The sequence below is a fragment of the Belonocnema kinseyi genome, chromosome 6 (assembly GCF_010883055.1).
Source record: "Belonocnema kinseyi isolate 2016_QV_RU_SX_M_011 chromosome 6, B_treatae_v1, whole genome shotgun sequence".
Lineage (NCBI taxonomy): Eukaryota > Metazoa > Arthropoda > Insecta > Hymenoptera > Cynipidae > Belonocnema > Belonocnema kinseyi.
Genome location: NC_046662.1, coordinates 94,677,219 through 94,684,302, shown reverse-complemented (window position 1 = coordinate 94,684,302; position 7,084 = coordinate 94,677,219).

Here is a 7,084-nt window from a genome sequence, read left to right as displayed (position 1 = left end):
AGTCGATCTATGGTTTTATTTTCTCCAAAGTGACCTGATTCGATGTTTCCATGTGCTTCAGACACAAGGTTTTGTTTGTCTTCTTCCATTAATTCTTTGTTTGGTCGATCAAATACAAAGAATGCATGTTCCAGTCTTCTTCTTGATAATCCGGAAATTGGATTCGTAAAAGGGAAAACAGTTTTTGTTTACTCATTTTTATCCAGTTTTTACCGCTAGCAACAGGTTTTGTCTTAACTTTGCTAGGGACTCGATTTCTTTTCCATGCCCAAAATTCGTCAACCAATTCCTTTTCGTCCTTGAGTTCAACGAATCTAAGCTGCATGGGCACGACTTTAGCATTTTCGCTGTCAATTTCAGAAGGTTCGCATTCGGCGTTAATGTCCGGAAATTTTGTTGCATGTTCTTCTTCAACGTCTCCTTCTTTTATATATTCGACTACATACAGGTATCCCTCAAGGCGAAGTCTCCATCTGAGTAGTTTAGACGCTGGATCTTGAATATTGAAGAGCCGTTTCAGGGCTTGATGATCTGTTTGGATTATGAACTTTCTTCCTAACAGGTATTGCCTCAAACGCTTGACTGCCTAGACTATGGCAAGCAGTTCCCTTTCTGTTGTGTCGTAATTCGTTTCGGCTTTACTGAGTGTCTTAGAAATATAACAGCAGGGATGACCATCTTGAGAAAGGATGGCTCCGAGACCTGCATTTGAAGCATCTATGATGAGCTGTATCCATCATCCTTTGGAAGGTTGCCCGCGAATTCTTTAGACCGAACGGCATTCTCTCAAATTCGAAATGACCTTCTTGTGTACTAAAACCTGTATATTTTTTTGATTCTGGATCCTTTCTGCCAGCACATATTGAATTTCAGAGCGCGCGAATGAAAATCATCCTAAACTCAACATACTTGTCAGTTAATCATCATATTACTCGTATATCAGATAAGAAACACTGCACTTAAGTTCCACTTGTTGTTGACATTAAGTGACTTAGTTAATTTAATGCAAAAATGAAATTCATCAACATTTAAAATTCATTATCTTGTACTACTGTATATATTGTGCATATTATACGCGTACAATTTTAAAAAATTTAAAATTTTTGTAAAGCTAGAGAGAATAAGCAAAAATAATCTAGCTTTATAAACTCATTCTTCTAAAACAGAATAGCAGGGTCTCGTCATTCCTTGTCTGACTGTTACGGCGGCAACTTATATTTCATTTAAATAAACTATCTGACCAGATCTACGAATCTGTGTCAGGACAAATTAAACTAAAGTGACTTTTCATTCAGACCATCACATAAATTCGCGATCCATGCCGGGATACTTTTGATTGATACGTCATTCTCATAAAGTATCAATAAGAATCGTTCTACGGAATTAAAATCAGCAAAAGACGTACTGGGCTTAACTAAGTAGTCTTACAGTGATTCCTTGTCTCGAAAATTGGACTAAAAGGCGAAACGTCACCCAACCAAGTTGGCACCGTTGGAATTGCAGAATTCACGGACTCTGAAACCCACGGCTGACCAGAAGGAGTAGATCCATTGAAGCAGCCACCAGCAATTTCACTGGGAATCTCAAGTGAGTCAAAAGAAGAGGAAAACATTTAAAGAAAAAGCAGTGTTCTGTAAAGACTCTCTAAAACCTCGTAAGTCTAATCGGCAACGCGTGACTAGAACTTTCGTTAAAAAATGTTCATCGATTCATTCACAGTATTTGGATAAAGTTGCAGCACTTTCGTTTCAAATAGTGAATTTAAATCAGAAAATAGTCACTGGCTAGCGGGGTGGCTATGCCCCGGACTATATGCGTGCGTGAGTATTTCATTGTGCAAAACGATATATAGATTAAAGAACGCGGTGCGACACATCACCCGGCATCCGGTAACATAAGTAGGAAACTCAAAATTATAGGTACACTATTAAACACACACTAATAAGAAGAAGAAGAAGAAGAAGAAGAAGAAGAAGAAGAAGAAGAAGAAGCCATGGCATACGAAATTAAGAAAAATCAATCTTCAGAAACGGAAAACACCCCCTAGTAGCTACTAATACGTATATAATCGGCACGCTACACAAATTATCAGATCGGATGTCAAACATGGAACGCGGGATAAATACTCGTGAAGAAGAAATTCGCTCTATAGCAAAGAATTTTGATTTGATTATTTCGTACGAAAGTGGAAGGAAGAACGATGATGAATCTTAGACCAGGTAACGATAAAGCGTTATTTGTACAATCAGAACGAATCGCTGACCAACTAAATTAGGGTAACTTTAGGTTTAATTGGTCGCTGAATTCGAATCTGGTGTCCGTTTAAAGCTCTGGTCAAACCTACAAAATCCATCGCTAACCAACTAAATTTAGGTTTAAGTGATCGCTGAATTCGAATCCGTGATCCAGATAGACCTTTTAGAACATTTTTTACGGTAGGATACATAGTATATTGTAATTATGTGAAGGCATCAATTTCAAAAATCTAAAAGCATACCTTATAATGCTAACGAGTGGCGACTTTTCATAGATTCGTCTACAAGAAGTTTAAAAGGTATTTTATTGCATAATGGTAATAAATATGCACCTCTGCCAGTTGCACACTCTGTTACACACGGCAAAAAATACGAGACTCTTCAGTTTCTTCTCAATAAATTGAATTACAATAGCCACAATTGGCAGCTCTGTGGAGATTTAAAAATCATAACAATAATGCTAGGATTACAGAGTGGATTTACAAAACACTAGTGTTTTATATGCGAATGGGATAACCGAGCTCGTGAGCAGCATTACGTAAAAAAATTGGACTCTTTGAGAAAATCTTAATCCCGGATCATTTAATGTTATAAATAAACATTTAGTAGATCCAATAAAAGTGCTGTTGCCACCATTACATATAAAACTCGGCTTAGTGAAAGAATTTGTTGAGGCTGTATGAAAAACAGAAAGTAATGCTTATAAGCATATTTTTGAGAAGTTTCCTAAACTTTCTGATGCCAAAATAAAAGATGGAGTATTTGCAGTCTGCAAATTAGAGCTCTGCTAAACGATGATGAAATTAAGCGAAGAATGACTAGTGATGAAAAAGAAGCATGGCAAAGTTTTACGCAAGTCTGCTCCAACTTTTTAAGAAATCATAAAAACCCTAGCTACAGAGAAATAGTTGCTAATATGATTGAAAGTTTGAAAAGTTAGGGTGTTTGATGAATTTAAAGGATATGAATATGGGATACTCATATGATGACTGACTATTGCTGGTGCCTAAAAAGAGATATGGAGAGCGTTCATAAAGGGAAGAATATTCGAAGATCATTTGAGTAAAAAAATATGCGTTCATCAGAAAGAATAATCCGTCTTAACCAAGCATTACATTCTTATTTATATGTAGCTTCATACTTTAAACATCACATAAACCTGGCGTTGGCGCCCCCGCTTCTGTAACGGGTAAGTTCTAATAGAAGTTGCGCATACATGTGGTTAAAAATGGGTAACGCTGAAACCACTTCAACTGAATTTAAAGCATTTCTCACGCTGTATTAAGAGTGTTCAAATTTAATTTATTCAAAAAGTACCTGATACTATAGCATTCTTGAATGGCGACAAGGTTACAAATTCTAAACAGCACAGAACCCTCATAAAATCTCTTCAGGTTTTTCCAAATTTGGCCATTAAAATCTCTTAACCTTCATCTCAAGATGTCCACTTGAGCCTAAAAGTACCCTGAATTAGTTGGTTAGCGATGAATTTTGTGGGTTTTACCTTGAACTGACGTTGATACTAACCTAATAGCGTAAAACGGACTCCGGTTTTGAATTCAGCGACCACTTAAACCTAAAGGTACCCTGATTCAGTTGGTTAGCGATGAATTTTGTAGGTTTGACCTATAGCGTTAAACGGACACCGGTTTCGAATTCAGCGACCACTTAAACCTAAAGGTACCTGATTCAGATGGTTAGCGATGAATTTTGTAAGTTTCGCCTATAGCGTCAAACGGACATCGGTTTTGAATTCAGCGACCACTTAAAACTGAAGCTACCCTGATTCAGTTTATTCAGCGATAATTTTTGTAGGTTTGATCTTGAACTGACCTTGATACTGATCTGATGGCGTCAAACGAACACCGAATTCAGATTCAGCGACAACCTAAACCTAAAGGTACCCCAATTTAGTTGGATAGCGATGAATTTTCTAGGTTTGACCTTGAAGTGACCTTGATACTGACCTGCCGCTATTAAACGGACACCAGATTCGAATTTAGAGAACACTTAAATCAAAAGATACCCTGATTTAGTTGGTTAGCGATGAATTTTCTAGGCTTCACTATGAACTGACCTTGATACTGACCTGCCGGTATCAAACGGACACCGGATTCGAATTCAGCGACCACTTAAATCTAAATATACCCTAATTCAGTTGGTAAGCAATGACATTTGTGGGTTTGACCGTGAACTGACCTTGATACTGACCTTGATACTGACCTGATGGCGTCAAACGCACACCGGATTTGAATTAAGCATCCAATTAAACCTGAAGGTACGCTAATTTATTTAGTGAGCGATAAATTTCGTAGGTTTGACCTTGAACTGACCTGATGTCGTCAAGCGGACACCAGGTGCGGATTCAGCAACCTCAAAAACATAAGGTACACGTAGTCCCTCTTATATTGCAGGCTCAGACGGTTTGTGGTCCTGTGTTAACCTTTTGAAACTATTAACTCCCAATTCAATAAACAAAATTCCCTTCGATAAGCAATCCTCCAAATCACAGCATACCTTTGCAGAAGAGACTCCAGTTATTTTACAGTCATTGCAAAATACTTGGACAGATTGAAAATCATTGTTTTTCAAAAAAAAAAAAATGTTCAGACAGAAGCCTCGAGAGGCCGACCTTCGGATCGTATAACTTATGTGCAAGAAAAAGTGGAGGAACCAGAAGATATCCGAGAAACGGAGCCGGAGACAGTATCAGCGATGTCTCGACGATTATATGTCCTCAGAGGACAATTACACGGAGCAAATAAACCTGCAAAACTATTAGTTGACAGTGGCGCAACAATAAATCTAATAAAAGAAAATTGCAGAGAATTTCAATGAACTAAGAGTTTTTCAATGGGAAATGATAAGCATAGGACAAACGAAGTCACCAAGTTTAAGTTTCAAGAGAAAGAACATATCTTTGTAATTGTACCAGAAAAATGTCCCATACCCGAGGTAGGCATCATCGGAATACCATTTCTGTACTCTTATCAGTCTATACCTTGAAGTACGACGATAGCCTTATCCCCAAAAACACCATAAAAATGATTAGCATGAAAACAAACTAAAAGCTGGGGTACATTTTCATATAAGATAATCCCTACATTCCAAATTCTATTTACTCTATTGTTGACTCACAATTTATCATTCCATCTCTTATCACGACATTTTCTCACTGCAAGGAGGTCCACTACCCAGCACAAGTCTCGCGTCACATAAAATCATCCTAAAAGACGAAGTGAATAATAACATGCGTCAACTGCCACATCCGGAATGCCACAGAGAAGAAATCTAAAATCAGGTAAATGAAATGTTAACTAAAATAATAATAGAAGCTTGGGACTCACCATTCAATTCACACCTTTGGGTAGTCCCGAAAAAACGCGATGCGTTGGGAAAACCTAGATGGAGGCTTGTAATCGATGTCAGGAAGTTAAATCAAAAAACAGATCAAGATACTTCCTCTGATCGTTGAAATTCTGGACCACCTTAGACAGGCAAAATTCTTTTCAGCCTTTGATTTGAACTCAGGATTTCATCAAATTTTCATGGACGGCGACTCCAAAAAATATACTGCATTTTCTATACCTGAAGGACATTTTCACTATAAACACATGCCTTTCGGGCTCAAAAATGCTCCAGCCACATGTCAAAGAATGATGGACACAACATAAAGAGAACTGGTAGAAAAAATATGTTTTGCTTATCTGGACGACATTATTCTCTTTGGTACCACACTCGAAGAACACAACGCAAATCTGGTTATCTTATTTGAACGTTTACGAGCTACTGTACTTAAACTTAAACCAGATAAGTATCAGTTTTTTCGACCGGCAGTAGAATATCTGGGACACGTGATCACGGAAAACAGAGTGAAACCAAATCCATGTCAATGATCTGCTGTCCAAAATTTCAAAAGACCCGTGAAACCAAAAGAAGTTATGTCTTTTTTGGGACTAGCTGGATATTACCGAAAATTAATATGAAGACTTCTCTACGATAGCTAAACCTTTAACAGCACTGACGAAGAAAAAGCAGCCCTTTAAGTGGACGCCACCTAGCGAAACAAGTTTTAGAAAGTTGAAAGACGCTCTTTGCTCTGCATCGGTATTAAGATATCCCGACTTCAAGGACACATTTACTTTGAACACCAACGCAAGTAATGTTAGACTGGGGGCAATTTTATTGCAACAGGGACACCCAGTTTGTTACATCTCAAGAACTATAATTGAACCTGAGCTAAATTTCACCTGTACCGAAAAGGAAATATTAGCATTCGTCTGGGCAGTTAAACGGCTTCAACAATATCTTCTTGGACATCAATTCATAATACAAACGGACCATCCAGCTTTGAAGTGGATTTTTAATGTAAAATACCCTTCATCCAGGTAACGAGGTGAAGGTTTAAGATGGAACCATACACATACAAGGTCATGTACAAGAAAGAGAAGGAGATACGACAGCTGGCGCGCTTTAGAAAATGCACCCCATTTAAGATCAAAATCTCTCAGAATAATCGGAAGAGATTGGCTAACATCAACCGAGTAATTTGCCCCCAGAAAATTTACGAGATTCATACATTATGATGATGATTATCATCATCAGGAGAAGATGACGAACTAATTTCTGAAAGACTACGAAATCATGAAACGACGGATGAAAAGGAAATTTAAAACGATTATGCAAACTGGAAAATGAACTGTCTGTCTAGTAAATTAAAAATAAAACCTGTAGCCAAAGGAAAAAATTGGATTAAAATTAGCAAACAAAACATTTTCTCTTTGCTAAGAGTCCAGTTACCAAAATATGACGAAGGCTAATTAATCAAA